The sequence below is a fragment of the Rattus norvegicus genome, chromosome 18, assembly GCF_021556685.1.
Source record: "Rattus norvegicus strain SHRSP/BbbUtx chromosome 18, alternate assembly SHRSP_T2T, whole genome shotgun sequence".
NCBI classification, from domain to species: domain Eukaryota; kingdom Metazoa; phylum Chordata; class Mammalia; order Rodentia; family Muridae; genus Rattus; species Rattus norvegicus.
In genome coordinates, this window is record NC_141551.1 from 27,953,048 (window position 1) to 27,972,215 (window position 19,168).

Below are 19,168 nucleotides of genomic sequence, written 5' to 3' on the forward strand. Positions count from 1 at the left end.
CTTTCATTCATTGTCTCAATAGGAAAGAGATTCAGAGGAAGACATTGACTGTACTGGTGGCTTTGGGTTTAAGGATGCTGGAGTAGCAAATGTCCGTGATCGTAGCACACAGGACTAAGGGAAGAAGAAAAGGGCTAATCCCACCCCCACCCCCACCTCCACACCACCCACCCCACCCCCAACCCAACTCCCAGGAGATGCTGGTTTACTGAAGCTTAAATTTAGACATAAGCTAGAGACAGACATTTGAGGTCAGTAAACTTGTGTCACCATGTGGGCACAATCAAATAGAAAGTAACACAGCACTAGAAGACTAGTTCTGACGTCAGATTGTTGGAGCTTACGTACTTGCTTTACTACTTAATAACCATACAACCTTAAGTGAGTGACATGGGGATAAATAACAGCTGTCCATGGGGATTGCTCACGTAAAGACCTGAAGATACCACCCAGCAGGTAGGAAATGTCTAAGGAGAGCTAATTCTGATTCTGAAATATTATGCAGCCAACTTTCTCCTTAAACTTGGTCTTGGTTTCTTCCCTGTACCCCAACCCAAGCACATGCAGGCACCCACAAATAAATGTAATTTAAAAGGAAAAAAGGGGGTTGGAGATTTAGCTCAGTGGTAGAGCGCTTGCCTAGCAAGCGCAAGGCCCTGGGTTCGGTTCCCAGCTCCGAAAAAAAGAAAAAAAAAAAAAAGGAAAAAAAAAACCCTTGTAATCCAAGAAAGCCTATGTCTGTTTTGTGAATAACAATGATTATTTTTAATCATTATTATTTTATTTTATGAGTATTGATGTTTTGCCTGCCTGCATGTCTACATATTGCACATGTTCCTATTCACACAGAAGCCAGAAGATGGTGTCAGGCCTTCGAGAACTGGAGTTGCAGATGGTTGTGAGTTATTACGGAGACACTAGGAATTGAACCTGGGTCCTCTTTAGCCAGTGACTTTAACCACTGAGCCATCTCTCCAGCCCCCAGCATACAAACTCTGGTCAAATTGCTATAGTTAAAGACTATTTTAAAGCTGAGTGTGGTGTCACATACCTGTAATCCCAGCACTGGGGAGGCTGATTGTGAGTTCCATTCAAGCTTGGGTAACACAGTGAGACCTTGTCTGAAAACAAAATAAAATGGGAGAAGTATAAAAGTAAGATACAATGATAAACTTGTCTGAAAAGATTACCATAAGACCTACAATTTTGTACATTCATTAAAATTTTAACTTAAAAGCAAAATCATGTGGTAGGACACACTCATTAATATATTATAATATCAAAGCTCAGATTTTTTTCAACTTCTAGGGGGAAAAGTGGACAAGCAGAATTCTGTGAGCTGCAAACTGGAGGCCTTGCTGTCTGGTAAGGAAGCCACGAACTACTTTGTAGTTGTAAGTAATTAAAACCAACTCTCAAGCTTGAAGTGTAAGATTCCCCTCCCATTTTCCTTTGCCATATTTCAAGTGTTCAGGCATGCCCTGAGACCAATACCTACTGTGAAGAGTAAAAATAAAAACTACGATTTATTTAAAAATAAAATCACTGTGGAGAGCCTCTCTGAGCAGTCCTTCGGGGGTACTTTTGCTGTGAAAGACAACCTCACGACTTGGAAAGGAGAAATTGAGAGGGGAAGTTATTAGAAATATAAAAACCAGAGCAAAGATAAAAGTTGTCTGTTTTGCTATGTAGCCCAGGCTAGCCTTGGACTTGCACTCTCCCTGCCTCAGCTTCCTGAGTGCTATGATTATTGGCGTGCACCATCACACCTGGCCCAACTTTTCCAACTTAGAATCCTAAGTTTTAGTCATCATAAGGATACCCAGAACAAAACACTGTCATATAGAGGTGTTCTTTTACTGGTCCTTTACTCACCCAAAAAGGCACTACTACCCCCAGCCCCGTGGAAATTTATGTTCAATTCCAGATGTTTTTGCAGTGTGTTATTTTGTGATATAAGACAAGGCAAAAGCAGAAACAGATTTTACCTGTTCGTGCTCTCCTTGAAATGGAAAACTGGGTGCCTTTGTGCCCAGTGGCTTTTCTCAGAAGCTGCATTTTTTAAAGTTGATTATTATCTCATGTTTCTGACTCCACCCCTTCTCTCTCAGGAGTGTGCCGCTTTCCCAGGCTTCTTTATCTCTGCTCTTGCAGGAAGGCAAAGCTGTAGTGTAATTTCACAGACTGTGCGTATAAGGAGCCTGTTCTGGCCCCCCGGTGGGCTCTCATTCTTTCAGTACTTCCTTTTTATGGTATTTGACAGTGCACCAGAAAAATGCCACCGCTAGAATAGGGAGAAAATGGAACTTGTAAATTTTGTACCCAGGATAAATCTGCCATGTGCACACAAAATAAGCAGACTCTTGGTGACAGATAACAGTATTCCCCCTGGAAAAGAGAAACTCAAGTTCCTACAGGGGGAATGAAGCTTAGCTTATTTTCTAGGTCTCAGCAAAATCACTGCTACATTGTAGCTGCTGTTAAGAATTCTTATTCAGTGGGGGGATTGAAGGACCTGGAGGGGAAAGGGACTCCACGAGAAGACCCACAGACTCATCTAACCTGGAACCTTGGGGCTCCCAGAGACTGAACCACCAACTAAAGAGCCCCCCACAAACGTGTAGCAGATGTGCAGTTTGATCTTCATATGGGTCCCCCAACGACTGGAGCAGAGGCTGTTCCTGAGTCTGTTGCCTGCCTGTGGACCACATTCTACCAACTGAGCTGCCTTGTCTGGTCTCAGTGAGAGATGATGCACCTAGTCCTCCAGTGACTTGATTTGCCAGGGTGGGACCATATTGGGGGGAGGAGGAGCATCCCCATCAAAGGAGAAGGAAAGGAGTAGGAGAGGGGCAGTGTGAGGGGGACTGCGATAGGGGTAAATAAATAAATAAATAAATAGGGTATAATAATTCTTATGAGAGCCGGTGAGATGGCTCAGCAGGTGAGGGAGCTTGCTACCCAGACAATCTGAGTTCTATCTCCAAAGCCGATATGGTACAACAAGAGAACCCTTAAATGTCCCCTGACCTCTAAATGAACACTGTGATACGTGCAACCTGACGTGCCCATACTAAATGAGAACACTGTGGTATGTCTACCCTGATATGCACATACTAAATCAGTAAATGTAATAAAATTTTAAACAGTTCTCGCTGGGCAGTTTTAATTAGTAAGATAAATAAAGATATGGCTTCTGGATATAGATGGTATGTGTGGGTGAGTTTTTAAAACAGAGTCCCTAGAGGGACTCTATTGAGTCTATTGAATCTATTGTAAACAACCCAACTGACCAATGCATAAGAATCCCTTCTCCAGGAGAGCCTCAAGAACTGAGGAAACCACCCATCAGGAAAGGCTGTTGTGAAGGAAGACCAAAGGCATCGGTCCACAGCTCCATTGAGCCCCCAGGTAGGAGCCAAAACCAGCTGCTGACTCGAGAGTGTAGCCATTCTTAGCACCCAACAACAGCTTGACAAGCAGAACTACCGGTCAGTTTACAAAAGAACAAGCAACAGTAAGCACTTAAAGCTGCTAAGCTTGGAAGTAATTTGTTAAGTAGCAACAGGCAGCAGACAGATGCCGGCAGCAAGGCTGTACTGACTGCCTGACTTGCTTTATCTGTGTGCCTCACACACATGCTAGGCACGTGCTTTGTTTAGAGGAGCTCAAGTCAGTCTGCATCGCGGGAGACTTTGAAAGAACAGGTGTACACCTTTAATCCCAGTACTGGGGAGGCAGAGGCAGGCGGTTCTCAGTGAGGTCAAGGCCAGCTTGGTCTACATGAAGAGTTCCGGGTGAGCCAGAGTTCCATAGTAAGACCCTGCCTCAAAAAAAAAAAAAGTTGTGTTTTAAACAGTATTTTCAAGGAATCATTCAATTATCACTTCCTTTTGCTACATCATCAAATTTTCCATCTGGTAACTTAGTCCCATTAGTAGATAAACACTGTGTGTGTGTGGGGGGGGTTGAATAGAGGGAGAGAGGGAGGGAGTGAAGAGGGAAAGAAGGGAAGGAAGGAGAGAACAATGTGCAGGAATCAACTCTCTCCTTCTACTTTGTAGTTTCTGGGAATGGAACTCAGGTCATCAGTCTTGGTGGCAAGACTGACCCACCTTGCCTACCCCACGTACTACTCTTAGCACTCCCCAATCCATTTTTTACATAAGAGCTTTTTTAAAAAGGTGCTCTTGCTGACCCCTCCCTGTTCAAAGTTCTCCGACATTTGCTATCGCACTCAGACTAAAACAAGCTCTCTGCCTGACCTGTGAGTTATAGCATTAGCTGGCTTCTGCTTCCTTTCTCAACCCTGTCTCCTGCCCCTTGCCTGGGAGTTGAGTCTGACTCCAGCTGTGCACAGCAGCACACCAGCTGCCCACTCAGAGCCCCATTGTTGGCCACTCCATAATGCCATTCCTCTGTGGATTTTCTTTTGAGTGACTGACTCCTTGTCCTTCAGGCTTGAATACAGATCTTAAATGATGTCCACCTAATGATGTCCCCCAGTCACTAACACATGTTATTTTCATTACAGTCATTCTCATTCACTGTTGTTTGCCTATATGTTCATTTTCTTGTTTATTGTCTGCTTTTCTCTACTAGGCTACGTTCCTATTGGTTCCCTGTTAAGAGAACTTTTGGTTTTATTTAATACTTTATTTCAAGAACTCAAGAAGGTTAATAAGTCAAAGGGTCCAAGTGAGGATGTCTCAATCCCACTTGGGAGGGAGAAGAAAGCAATGGGGGGGCTGGGTGGTAGAGGGGACAGGGATGGGAAAAGAGAAACGTGGTTGATCAGGTATTGGGGCATGGGGACAGGAGTGTAGCCCTCAGAGACAGCAGAAAGAATGGAATCAGGCAACCTCAGAAGGTAGGAGGTGGAGTGACCCCCTAGAATGGACCAGAGACCTGGAAGGTGAGAGGTGTTCAGGACTCAAAGGGAAGGACCTTAGATGAAACGCCCAACAGTGGGGAGAGGGAACTCATAGAGTTCACCTCCAGCAGAAAGACAGGGCCTCAAGTGGAGGGATGAGGTTGTCATCCCACAGTCAAAAACTCTGACCCAGAATTGTTCCTGTCTAAAAGAACTGCAGGGACAAAATTGGAGAAGAGACTGAGGGAAAGGCCCAAATTGGGATCCAGCTCAAGGGGAGGCTCCAAGGTCTGACACTATTACTGATACTATGGTGTGCTTACAGACAGGAGCCTAGCATGGCTGCCCTCTGAGAGGCCCAACAAGCAGCTGAAAGAGTCAGATGCAGATACTTACACCCAACCAATGGACAGAAGCCAGGGAACCCTGTGGTTGAATTAGGGAAAGGCTGGAAGAAGCTGAGGAGGAGGGCAACACCATAGGCAGACCAGCAGTCTCAACTAACTGGGACCCCTGAGATCTCTCAGACACTGAGCCACCAACCAGGCAGCATACACTAGCTGATATGAGGCCCTTGACACATATACAACAGAGGACTGCCTGGTCTGGCCTCAGCGAGAGAAAATGTACCTAACCCTCGAGAGACTTGAGGCCCTAGGAAGTGGGGAGGGTTGGTGGAGTGGGGAGTGGGGCGTCCTCTTGGAGATGGGGAAGGAGGAATGAGATGAGGAACAGTCAGAGGGCAGACCGGGATGGGGATAACAACTGGACTGTAAAAAGAGATTAAAGAATAAAAAATATTACTTTACTCCAGGAGGCTGAAAGAATGCCTGGTACCTGCCTGGAAGCTACTCATAGTGTGAGTTTAATGAATAGTGCTAAAGAAGAATAATAGTTGGGACTGGAGAGATGGCTCAGTGGTGCTGACTGCTCTTCCAGAGGTCCTGAGTTCAAATCCTAGCAACCACATGGTGGCTCACAGCCATCTGTAATGAGATCTGATGCCCTCTTCTGGTGTATCTGAAGTGTACATATATATAAAATAAATAAATGAATTTTTAAAAAGGAATAATAGTTATATATGAAGTTATTAGAGAACAAATTTAACTATTAAGGAAGAATTATTATGATCATTTCTTGGGGCTGTAGGCATAGTTCAGTGGTAGATTATTAGCCTAACATGGGTAAGACCCAAGGTTCAATTCCTGACACAATAATAAAAAAGAAATAATAATAGTATAATAATAATAAAATGATGATGATGACATCATTTATTAATCTTATGTCTGTTGAAGAACTTTATATATCCCAGCATGACATATACAGGTTCATGCCTGTTAATTCATGCACCCAATAAGCAGAAGTATCAGGATCATGAATTACTTCAAGGCCAGCCTGGGTAACTCTGGGAGACATTGTTTCAATTGAAGAAAACAAAAGCATTATCTTAATATGGTTGGTGATCTAAATATTTCCTGTGCAGTGTTTGGAATTGTCTATGCTAATGTCTGTATAGTTTGTGTTACTTAGCTGTAACTGCTGCCTTCCTAAGAGAAGGGTTTGCCTCCTACCCAATTTTGTGTACTGAGATCCTGTGCACTAGCTGACCTATAGGTTCTCAAAGCCTTACATACTGTCAATCAGGTTCTTCTCTGTCCTCCTCCTGCTTCTCCTCCTCTTCCTTTCTCTTCTATTCTACACTAGGGATAAACCGGAGGCCTTCTAAATGCTAGGCAAGTGTTCCTCCCATGAGTTGTATTCCTAATCCTCTTCCTTTTAAAAACCTGGAAGCAGTACCTCACTATGTTGCCCAAGCTACCCTTAGTCTCACTCTACGGCCCAGGCAAGCTCAGAACTTTCCATCTTCCTGTTGCCCCTTCCTAACTACCTGGGATAGCACTAAATCACCAGGCCCAGTGTCAGTCAAAGCCTTAATATCATCTTTGAGTTTAACTAGTGGAGTTGATATAAAAAATAAATAATAAGAACAACCCTACGAGGGATTTGAAATCTAAAATGAGAGGTTGTTGTGTAAAGTTAAGACAGGAAATGATAAAACCTTTATTTCTAGGAGTGCTTCAACAGTTGAAAGATAATATCTTTATAAACAGAGCTAATAGCCTTTCTTTTTTTGAGACAGAGGCTCTCTATATAGCCCAGGATAGCCTCTGGCTCCCCATCCTCTTGTCTCTGCCTCTCAAGAGCTGGTATTATAAATGAACACCACCATACCCAGCAAGTTGATGACTTTGATAGTGATATTGTAGATAATAATATTGCCACATTTAAATTCCTCTAGTTGTCACTATAATGCTATTTATGTAATAAATTCAATTAATGAGGATTCTGGGTTCCATGAATAACCCTCAGTGTCACTCATTACAAATTTTATAGGGTAGAAAGATTTGAGAAATTACTTTTCCCAAAGATCCATAAAAAATAGTGACCCATTGACCATTGACCCTATTAACATTTCTTCCAGGCTGATATTCCTGGAGCCCCAGAATTCCCTACCATTACCAGGCCAATGAGGCAGTAGGTTAGCAGGCTACTAGAGGAAGCGTATCTGTAAATCTGTAAAGCAATGCAGCATAATCAATGCAGCAACTAAGGTATGTGCAAGGTGCAGACATACTAATGAGGACTAATTCACTGTGTCAAGAAGCGCATCACAGGACTCTTCTCTGGAAGAGTCAAGAGTCTGATCTTCCAGAGAATCGAAGTTCAATTTCCAGCACCTACATCTACAACTCCAGTTCTAGACTATCCTGTGCCCTCTTCTGGCTTCCAAGGGCATTGCACACGTGTGGCACACAGATATCTATAGGAAGAACACCTCCACACATAAAATCTTAATAAAAATAGATCTCAAAAAAGAAACTGCCTTAGCTAAGGTTTCATTACTGTGAAGAGATACCATGACCAAGACAACTCTTATAAAAGAAAACACTTAATTGGGCTGGTTTACAGTTTCAGAGGTTCAGCCTATTATCATCATGGTAGGAAGCATGGCAGACTACAGACAGACATGGTGCCAAGAGTTCTACATCTTGATTCAAAGGCAGCCAAAAGGAGAATGTCCTCTGCAGACAGCCAGGAGAAGACTAAGTTCCACACTGGGCGCAGATCCTGGGCATAGAAGATCTCAAAGCCTGCCTTATAGTGACACACTTCCTCCAACAAGGCCACACCTCCTATTAGAGCCATTCACTATGGTCTAACATTCAAACACATGAATCTATGGGGGGCTAAACCTACAAACCACTACAGAAACATGTCCCAAAGAAGATAATGTTTTGCAAGGTTTCTAAATGATAAACTGAAACTCATTAGGATAAAGAAGAGAGACATATATAAAGAAAAAGTCTTTAGGTGCATTCCAATGGGTATATAGTTCCTGGGATAAGTCACGTGGTGTGTCCACCTCCATAAAATGTTTTATGGCTAATAATCACTGCTGAAAAACACAATGCAAGGGTGGTGGTGGCACCAGGGTGGTAGTGGCGCATGCCTTTAATCACAGCACCTGGGAGGCAGAAGCAGGTGGATCTCTGTGACTTCAAGGCTGTCTGGTCTACAGAGTGAGTTCCAGTACAGCCAAGAATACACAGAGAAACTCTGTCTTTAAAAAAAAAGGAAGAAAGAAGGGAAGTAAGAAAAGAAAAACACAACAAAATGTTTGAAAATAGATATAAGCAAAGCAAAATCTTCTAGTTCAATGTTATGGGTTGAGTATAAAATATTCCCAAACAACCTCCCAAAAGGTTTATCTATTGAAGGTTTGGTCCCCAGGTGGTAAATCTAACTATTCCGAGATGATTAGACCTGGAAAGCACTAATTTTATCAATGGGTTAATCCATTCATGAAGTCACACTGAATGGACTCTTGGGGGCGGATCCTGGTTGTAGGAAGCAGAGCATGTCTTTAAAGGGCATCACCTTACCCTGATTATTTCAAATCTGACTCTTTCTGTACCCTGGACAGCCCTAGGTGAGCAGTTTCTCCCAATGCACCTGATTTTCCCACTGACTTCTCCCTCCCAGCAGGCTCAAACAATGGAACAAGTGAACATGAACTAAAATCCCTGAACTCATAGCCAAGGTAAATCGTCCCTTTTTAATTTTTTTTTATTTCAGGGGAGAGCACGAACGCAGTCCCTTTTTAATTTTTTTATTTTAATTTTTCTCAGGAAATTTGTCTCAACAGTGAGGTAGGTAGCCAACACTAGATTTGAGGAAGGAAAAGAGTTTAGCCAACATTAGAGAGGGATTATATTCTAAGCCTGAGGCTTTATACATGGATATATATTTTTAAATTTATTATCAATTAGCTGGTGTCTTAGTTAGGGTTTCTACTGCTGTGATTAAACACCATGACCAAGGGAATTTGTAAAAGAAAGTGTTTAATGTGGGGTTTATTGTTTCACAGGATTATGATCTGTGGTGGCAGAGCAAAGGCAGCAGGAACAACTGAGAGCTCTTGATCTGAAGTGAAGAGGCAGAAAGAGAGAGAGAGAGAGAGAGAGAGAGAGAGAGAGAGAGAGAAAGAGAGAGAGAGAGCATGCATGAGAGCACTGGGATCAATAAGAGTCTTTTGAAGCCTTAAAGCCTGCCCCTAACAACACACCTCTTCCAACAAGGCCACACCTCCTAATCCTTTCCAACCAGTTCCACCCAGGGTTCAGGGTCAGGGGAGCTAAGTAGTCAAACATGAACTTACAGGAGCCATTTTCATTCAAACTACTGCAAGGACCAAAAGCAATTTGGGGAGGAAAAGGTTTATTTCAGTTTGTAATGCTTAGATTACACTCTACCCACTTAAATCCATCCTCAGAGGAAGTCAAGGCAGGAACTCAAACAGGAAGTTCGAGATAGGAACTGACACAGAGGCCATGGAGGAGTGCTGCTTACTGGCCTGTTCTTCATGTCTTGCTCAGGCTGCTTTCTTCTACAACTCAGGACCATCTGCCCAGGATGGCACCACCGACAGTGAGCTGTGTCCTTCTACACAAATCATTAATCAAGAAAATGCCTGACTTAGCTATAGGTCAATCTTACAGAGGCATTTTCTCAATGAAGATCCTTTCCCTGAATGTATCTAGGTGTGAAATAAGTTGACAAAATTCAAGAGCATAGCCAGTATTGAAACTGCTGTACATTTAACTAAAAACCATCTCTCTAGGGCCTTCTAGTGGCAAAAGGCAATAAACACTTAAATTTCTTTTGGAAAAATGTAGAGCACAAATGTTTAAAAACACTAAAACTTTTTCTTCATCTTTTAAGTCTTTATATTCCCATCTGTAAAAGTATATTAATCAATGTTTAATTTCCCAACTAAAACTGGGATGTGTGTAAGAGTTGCTTGGAATCTAGATAGAGCTAAAAAATAGAATCAAACAAAATATTGTTTGTCTGAACCAGGCTAGGCATGTTTTCTAAAGGAAATTAACTCTGTGTGTGTGTGTGTGTGTGTGTGTGTGTGTGTGTGTGTGTGTGTGTGTGTGTGTGTGTGTGTGTAAAGGAGATTTATTAGAATGACTTACAGGCTGTAGTAGTCCAACAATGTCTGCCTACCAATGGAAGGCCCAAGAATCCAGTAGCTGTTCAGTCCCCAAGGCTGGATGTCTCAGCTGGTCTGAAGCATAGGCTGTCTTAGTTAGCATTTCCATTGTTATGAAGAGACACCATGACCAAGGCAACTCTTATAAAGGACAACATTTAATAGGGGCTGGTTTATAGGTTCTGAGGTTTAGTCCATTATCATCATGGCAGGAACATGGCAGCATCCAGGCAAGCATGGTGCTAGAGAAGCTGAAAGTTCTACATCTTCATCCAAAGGAAGCCAGATGCAGACTGTCTCCAGGCAGCCAGGAGGAGGGTCTCAGTGACACATCTACTCAACAAAGCCATTTCTAGTAATAGTGCCATTCCCTGGGCCAAGCATATTCAAACCATCATATATGCCAAGTTCTGAAGAAGTAGACTCTAATGTCAGTAAAGGAATGGACTTGTTAGCAAGAGCAAGCAGGCAAAGAAAGAGCCCGCTTCTTCCTTCTATGTCTTTTGTATAGGCTGCCAGCAGAGGGTGTGGGCTTTTCAATGAGGATTTTTCCCATCTGAATTAAAAGAAAAACATTCCTTATAGGTGTGCCTAGCCATTTGGGTTTTAGTTAATTCTGGATGTAGTCAAGTTGACAATCAAGAATCACCATCACAAATTCACCTCTTGTCAACTTGACAAACAATCATATATCCTTATGTCATGATTAATTTCCAAATGAAACTAATAACCAGGTAATACTTATGCCTAACATGCTATAACTATCTCTCGTACAACTGCAAATGCATTTTATATTTAATATAGGTGGAGATGTTGCTTGGGACATGCTTTTATTATCTCAAACTTAGACATGAAAAACATTCTTTTAATTGATGTTACATTACATGATAAATCAAGGAATGAAAACACAAATAGTTGTATAAAACACATTTTTAAAAATGTATTATAAAAATATGTATTTATTTATTATATATACACTGTACAGATTTATTTATTATATGTACACTGTAGTTGTCTTCAGACACACCAGAAGAGGGCATCAGATCTCATGACAGATGGTTGTGAGTCACCATGTGGTTGCTGGGATTTGAACTCAGAACCTCTGGAAGAACAGTCTGTGCTCTTAACCACTGAGCCATCTTTCAGCCCGTGTAAATACATTCTTAACAAAATATGACAGAAACAAAGCTGTCAACTATAATCCTAGTTCCTGCACTGATTATGTGGCCTAAGTTGGTCTTTATAGTTACCTTCTGCTATTCCCCATTCTACCCACAGCAAGCATGGGTTGTTGTGGTTTCCCATTGACTTTAATCACAGGACATGGTAGCACCAAGAGACGCCTAAAACATCCCCTGTACTCCAGAAAAGAGTTCACACCATGGCTTTCAGTATTCTTTGAGCTTCCAGGAGAGGCTTCAGAAGCTGTAGGTTTTGGCAAATTGAAAGGCCTTTCCAAATATTTTAAAATGTCACCCATACTTTTAAAATTATACTTCTGTGTCTCTAGAACCACTTCTGGTACCAAAATATTATTAGTCAGGGCTCTCTAGACTCTAGAGTTCTAGAGGAACAAAATGTATGGAATGAATATATATATATATATATATATATATATATATGTATAGAGAGAGAGAGGGGGGGGGAGGGAGAGAGGGAGGGAAAGAGGAAGAACACATAAAGAATGAATCTCTATATATCTATAAAACCAATTTGCTAGAACTGCTTACAGGCTGTAGTCCAGCTAGTCCAACAATGGCTGTCTACCAACGGAAGCTTCAAGAATCCAGGAGTTGTTCAGTCCATGAGGCTGGATGTCTCAGCTGATCCTCAGTATCTGCCAGAATCCTGAAGAAGTAGGCTCTAATGCCAGTGAAGAAATGGCTTGCCAGCAAGAGGAACAAGCAGGCAAAGACCAAAAGCTTCCTTCCTCTGTGTCCTTGTACAGGATTCTAGCAGAAGTTGTGGCCTGGATTCAAGGTAGATCTTCTCACCTGTAAAGATCTGAATTAAAGGTGTATCTTGCCAAGTCAAAAGAATCAGGCTCGTAAATGGGCCTTCCTAATTCAAATAATTATAATTTAATAAAAAAAAAGCCTTCACAAGTGTATGCCCCTTGGGTTTTAGTTAATTCCATATGCAGTCAACTGACTGCATATAATACCAATGATACCAATATAATACCAATAATATGATACCATATAATGACCAATAATACCCATCGGGGCATCATTATATCACACCATCAAATACAACAAACTATTCCAGCACAAGTAAAAACACTGGTTACAATATGCACTCAAGAAAAATAATCCTCGGGGCTGGGGATTTAGCTCAGTGGTAGAGCGCTTACCTAGGAAGCGCAAGGCCCTGGGTTCAGTCCCCAGCTCCGAAAAAAAGAACCAAAAAAAAAAAAAAAAGAAAAGAAAAAGAAAAATAATCCTCAAATTCTATCTATGAAGTCTATGTGTAGTTATGGAGTGTACAGCCACTCAATTAATCAGTAACTTTGAGCACGAAGACAATATAATTGAGAAGAGCACGTGGACATTTGAAACAAATAGCTTAAGAAAGTGTGAATGACGCACAAAGCGTTGGGGAGGTGGCATCAGCAGCTCAGCGAGGTCGCACCATTGATGAGATGATGAACGTTTAGAACACCAGTGCCCTTGTCATAAGGATTTCTTTTTATAAAGAAGATTCACTGAAGAAAGTTCAGAAGATAGAGAACAAAGTGTAAAGATGAAGTTTCCTATCTGAAATCATTATCTCCTAGGTTTTTTTAATGTTAAATTCATTTAAAAAAATAGAGTTAGAGCGATCCTTCATACCACACACAAAGGGATTACGATTTAAACATACAAGTTCTAGAACGAGGCTTTGGGGAGTCCCCTTCGTGCTCTATCTAAAGAGAACTTTGCTACTGAGATCTGAAGCACCGAAGCAAGAGCTGGGAAAGACTAGAAAGCCCACAGTGACATGACTTTCATCACAGGGTTTAACTGGGCTTACTCTGCTTTATTATTAACTACTCACACTAGTTCCTTACTTGACCCAATCTGTCTTCTTTCCCTTTTATTGAAGACAGATTCCCCCACCCCCATATGACATATACTGTTATGGTTTCCCCTCCTTCTACTCCTTCCAGTTCCTTCTCAACTCCCCTCCCACCTGGATCCATCCCCTTTCTGTTTCTCATTAGAAAGCAAGCTGGCTTCTAAGGGAATATAACATAATAAAATAAATAATGATAAAATAAAATCTAACGTTAAAGTTGGACATGACAAAGTTTTGGTCTCTCTCACACGCTGGAGGTCTTAGAATATTCTCCACAGACGGAGATGATTAAGTACAAATTTGCCCTTCAACGTAGTAATCCCACTTATGTAAATTTAGCCTGCAGTCACGCCTTTGTCTTCCAGTTCCTATTGCTCTGAAGAGACACTATGACCACAGAAGCTCTTAGGGAAAAAATCCATTTAACTGGCGACTGGCTTGCAGTTCAGAGGTTTAGCCCAGTGTCATCCTGCACACAAGCATACATAGCAGCACAGGCAGACATGGCGCTGGAGAAGTAGCTGACAGTTCTACATCTGGAGCTGAAGACATCAGGAAGAGAGAGTGACACTGTAGCTGGCTTGAGCATATGAAACCTCAAGGCACCCCAGTGATGCAGTCCTCCAACAAGGCCATGCTTCCTCATAGTACAACTCTCTCCAAGCCATATTTATATGGAGGCCATTTTTATTCAAACCAGCCCAACCTCCAATAACACAAAGAATACATATGCATCATTGCTTTAAGTTCATAAATTAGAAAACATTTAAATAAGCAAGAGAGATTAGTTGAATAACCGTACAATGAATATATGTGTAGATATATGATACACACACGCAACACACACACACACACACGTATGATGTAGCTGTAAAGAAGAATATGAACAATGGACTGACTTGGATGGAATGGTAGTCGAGACAGTAAACTGAGAACAAAGTGGCCAGGCCTGGTGGTGCCCACCTGGGTAAGGCAGTGTAGAAGCATCACATCAGGGGCTAAGCCAGCTAGGGCCACATAGGGAGAGAAGCAGGCATAGCAAGCACACTGTGAGACATTAGATAACACAAGAAAACACATTATCATTGCGAAAGAAACGGGATGAGCCACAGAACAGAGAAACCCAGATACGGGCTGGTAGGAAGTGCCCTTCCCTGAGCACACCTTTTTACATGGTTTTTGGTTTTTGTTTGTGCTGCTGATTCTTCATGCCACGCACAAAGATAAACTCTAAAAGGCTCAAACTTCTAAATGCCAAAACAAAACAACTATATGAATTATTGAAAATGTGGGTGAATTTCTCAATGCCTTCTATGTAGGGAAAGCTTTGTCGCCAAAATTTGAAATACAGCGGCCAGAACCTCGCATATGCTAAGTACAAACTGTACAGCCCAGCTGCACTTCCAGTCCTAACTTCTCAATTTTTTTGAAAACATATTGCATATTCAAGAATAAGTTAAAGCAATAAAAATATGAAGGAGAAAAAAATCTAAGGCCAAAAGCCTGATGAAAACAAAACAAACAAACAAACAAACAAACAAACAAAACCCAAACAAATAGTTTTCAGTGATTGTCAAGACCATGTAGGACAGGGAAATGCTTTTTTAAAAAGAACTAATGCAAAGAATTTATGAACACAGCAGGCCCTCAGCACTGGTGAGTGTGGGAAGGGGGGAAAGCACTGGCAACCTCGAGTTCTTTTTAGTAGTGTTAATTGTAACAGTGAAACTACTCAAATGTGGGGCCAGATTAAGCCAATGAGAAGTAATGTTGATAAAATCCAGGAACCTCTGCTGGCAGTGATGGCTCCCAGCACTCAGGAGGCAGAGGCAGAGGCAGAGGCAGAGGCAGAGGCAGAGGCAGAGGCAGAGGCAGAGGCAGAGGCAGAGGCAGAGGCAGAGGCAGAGGCAGAGGTAGAGGCAGAGGCAGAGGCAGAGGCAGAGGCAGAGGCAGAGGCAGAGGCAGAGTGAGTTTGAGGCCAGCATGGTCTACAGAGTGAGGTCTAGGACAGCCAGGGCTACACAGAGAAACAGAGAAGCAGGGGTAGGGGGTCAGTATCCCCACTATGGAAGAAGACAGGCTTAAGTATGGAAGGAAAGAAGACATAAACAGAAATTAGGAACACTGGAACTGGTATCATGGTTGCCAAAATATGAATATATATTCATTTACAGGTTTGTGTATGCAAACGTGCATATATAAGTGTATATATATATGTATATATATGTATATATATATATGCATGTGTGTATATATCTTAATTTTCCTGTCTTTGTTTGAAGGTCTAAGAAGCAAGTATGGCCCAGTGTCAATGAGACTCTCTACAGTTCCCATCTCATTGTCTCTTGGTCCTCACCAAGGGAACCTGGCCTTCAAGGATGGTCAGTTCCAGGTCTGGCAGTGTAGGTGCCCTGGAGCCTTGAACAGCTTGGTTGAGCCAGAAAATAAGGAAATATTAAAATTACAAATTAAAGAATACCCTGCTTTAGAAACAGCTTAACAAGACCCTTAAAACCAAATCTGAGACAATTTAAGCCCTGAACTAAGTAACTACAGTAATTAAATTATAATTTGTTGAAAAAATAGCAATCCATGAGAGCACATTAATGACAGAGACAAAATCATACCTACATACATATATACAAACAAACATACATACATGCATACTATGATGATAGAGACATACATACATAATTACATGATTGTTATAAACATAATATACAAATGCTTGCATAGATGACTGACATACATGTATAGATACATATACACATACACACATAACTGATAAATGGTAGATATATCTATACATAAATGATTAATGCATTCATACTGTCTTGTTAGGCTTTCTATTGCGGTGATGAAACAACTTGACCAAAGCAAGTTGAGGACGAAGGGGTTTATTTGACTCACGTTTCCACAGCACTGTTCATCCCTGAAGCAAGTCAGGCGAGGAAGGAACCTAGAGGCTGATGCAGAGGCCATGGAGGGTGCTGCTTACCAGTTTGCTTCCCATGGCTTGCTTGGTCTGCTTTTTTATACAACCCAGGACCACACCCCAGGGATGGAAGCACTCACAATGGGCTGGACCCTTCCCCACCAATCACTAACTAATAAAGTGCCCTGCAGGCTTGCCTACAGCCTGGTCTTATGGAGGCATTTTCCTAATTGAAAGTCATCCTTTTGGATGACTTTAGCTTGTGTCAAGTTGTCATGATACTGTCCAGTACACACATACGGGCATAGATAGATTTTCTGATAGATAGCTAATAGGATATACACCTCCACCTTGGGATTCCAGGCTGGTGTCCCTATGCGTGGCGGTGTCTGATAATTTAAGAGGCCCATAAAATATGTTTACATTGCAGTTTCTTTTAAAAGAAATCAGGGGGAAATATAATGACAATATATCCATCTTGAGTTATGTTTGTGTTTATGTTAACATGATCATAAGCATAATCCTGTGTTTGGAGGAAGTCGCCCATGAAGGTGACTGAACTGTGGCCCATAAAGGTCATAATTCGGCCCCAAGAAGGATGAATGTGAATGTGGTCAGTGGGCAAAAGCTAGAAAGTAATTTACAATCATCACGTAAAGATCAAATGAAGCAAGCATCAACAGAAGTCAAACAGAAGGGGAAACCTGGTGAAGAATGGGGTGCTGGCAGCCTTGCTAGTACACCCCAACACATTGGAGGTGGAGACAGGAGGGTCAAGAGTTTGAGGCCAGGGCTGGGCATCTTAGCACATATCCTTAATCCCAGCACTCAGGAGACAGAGATCTTTATGAGTTCCTGACCAGCCTTGGTCTCAAAAACTAACAGAGGCTGGAGAGATGGCTCAGGAGTTAAAAAACAATTGCTGCTTTTGCAAAAGACCTGCGCTTACCTCCCAGCAGCCACATCTGAAAGCTCATAAATGTCTGAAATGCAAGTTGGGGGCAGAATCCGATGCTCTCTTTTGATCACCTCAGGAATTCCATGCACGCAGTAGACACACACACACACACACACACACACACACACAAAATTTTTCTAATGTTTTAAAAAGAAACAAGCAAATGTGTTCTTCATAGACCTCTTACTAATTACAAGAAAAAGAGTTTTTATAAAGTGGAAAACTAAGGCACCGCCTTGACTAAGTGATCAAAATTGTCATTACCCACGAGGAACAGATAGATATCACGGGTCCCGCTTGCTGAGATGGCTCAGTCTGATCATGAGGAAACATCAGACAAACAGAAGATGAAGTGTTCTTGTTTGCTTTTAAGTGGGAGAATTGCATTCTTCAAAGACGTCAATAGCCCTGGGGCTCAGGGGAGGCAGGCTATGGAAATGCTCTGTATTTAAAGGAGATATTGAAGAGTGACCACTAAAGGCAATAATTGACCCCCAAATTGAACCTGGGCTGAAGGAAAAAGCTATAGAAAGCATTATTACATCCTAAAAATATGAAGGGAAATTAGATAAAGTACCATGTTAATGTAAATCAATGAAGTTAATAGAAAAAAACTATTTTTGAGAAATGCATGCTTAAATATTTTAAAGGTAAAGAGTCAAGACACACAACTCAAGGAGTTCAGGGTTGAAAGTGTGTGTGTGTGTGTGTGTGTGTGTGTGTGTGTGATGAATGAGATAATAAATGATGAAACAATAGATAAAATGTTAGCAATAATCGAATACTTATAAATGATAAGTAAATTTTTTTATATTTTTGCAACTTCTTATAAATTTGAAGTGATTTTAAAGTATGTTTTGAAAACCTAAAAAGAGAGATTTACTCTGGCACATCTAAGTGCCCACCTCACACTGCTCCCAGAGCCTTTCTTGCGCATGGCCACCGTCCTCTGTGAGCCTTTCCAGTGCTAGGACTACAAGCTTGTGCCAGATGCAGGGCCACCTTTAAATTGCTGTGATTTTAAAAATTATGGTCAGGAATACATTTATACATCACTTGCTATTTTAGACTGCACCACTAGGTGGCAACATGACCAATTTAATTGTCACTGTTCATATAAATTTTTTTTTCCAAACTCCTATTTACAAAAATCCCAAAATAGAAAAGTAATTACTTGAAAAAAGTGTGGTCACAACAGACACACAACCCCACGGTGAATCCATTGAGGTATGTCTATCCCAGGACCTTACTCATTCTTTGGCTAGACTTCTCTGAATAGCTTCGTCTGTCCCTTGGCCCCATTTCCTACCCAGCTTAGAAAACCGTCTCCTCTTTCGTTTCTTTCCATCTCAGTAAGTGGCGTTAGTACACTACATCTTCTCTGCTGCTCAGACCAGAAACTAAAAGTCACTCAGTCATAGAGTGGAGGGCTTCGTGCTGTTAATTCATAATTTTGTTATATTATTAGTTGGTCCAGTGTTTTGCTTTGTTTTTAAAGAATGTGGTTTTATAGCTGGGTGTGATAGCACACACATTTAATCCCAGCACTGGGGAGGCAGAGACAGGAAGATCTCTGAGTTCAAGACCAGCCTGATCTACAGAGTGAGTCTGGGACAGCCAGGGTTACACAAAGAAACCCTGTCTCAAAACAAACAAATGAACAAAGGAAAGAAAGAAAAGAAAAGGAGAATTATATCAACTCGATTTCTTGATAAATATCTGCCTCTGTGGGATATTTTATGTTTTCCCTGTATTCTTAAGAAGGACATGTAGGACAAGTAGCCA

At 41.6% G+C, this 19,168-nt stretch overlaps 1 long non-coding RNA gene across 1 annotated transcript in view; it reads left to right on the forward strand.

Annotated features, from left to right (window-relative positions):
* The window catches only part of LOC120098187 (uncharacterized), a 54,638-nt gene that overhangs the window by 15,542 nt on the left and 19,928 nt on the right, over positions 1–19,168 (forward strand). The window contains exons 2-3 of the long non-coding RNA XR_015642869.1: positions 1,309–1,365; positions 3,319–3,411. This is a non-coding gene — a long non-coding RNA (uncharacterized LOC120098187). The remainder of the gene's footprint in view (positions 1–1,308; positions 1,366–3,318; positions 3,412–19,168) is intronic.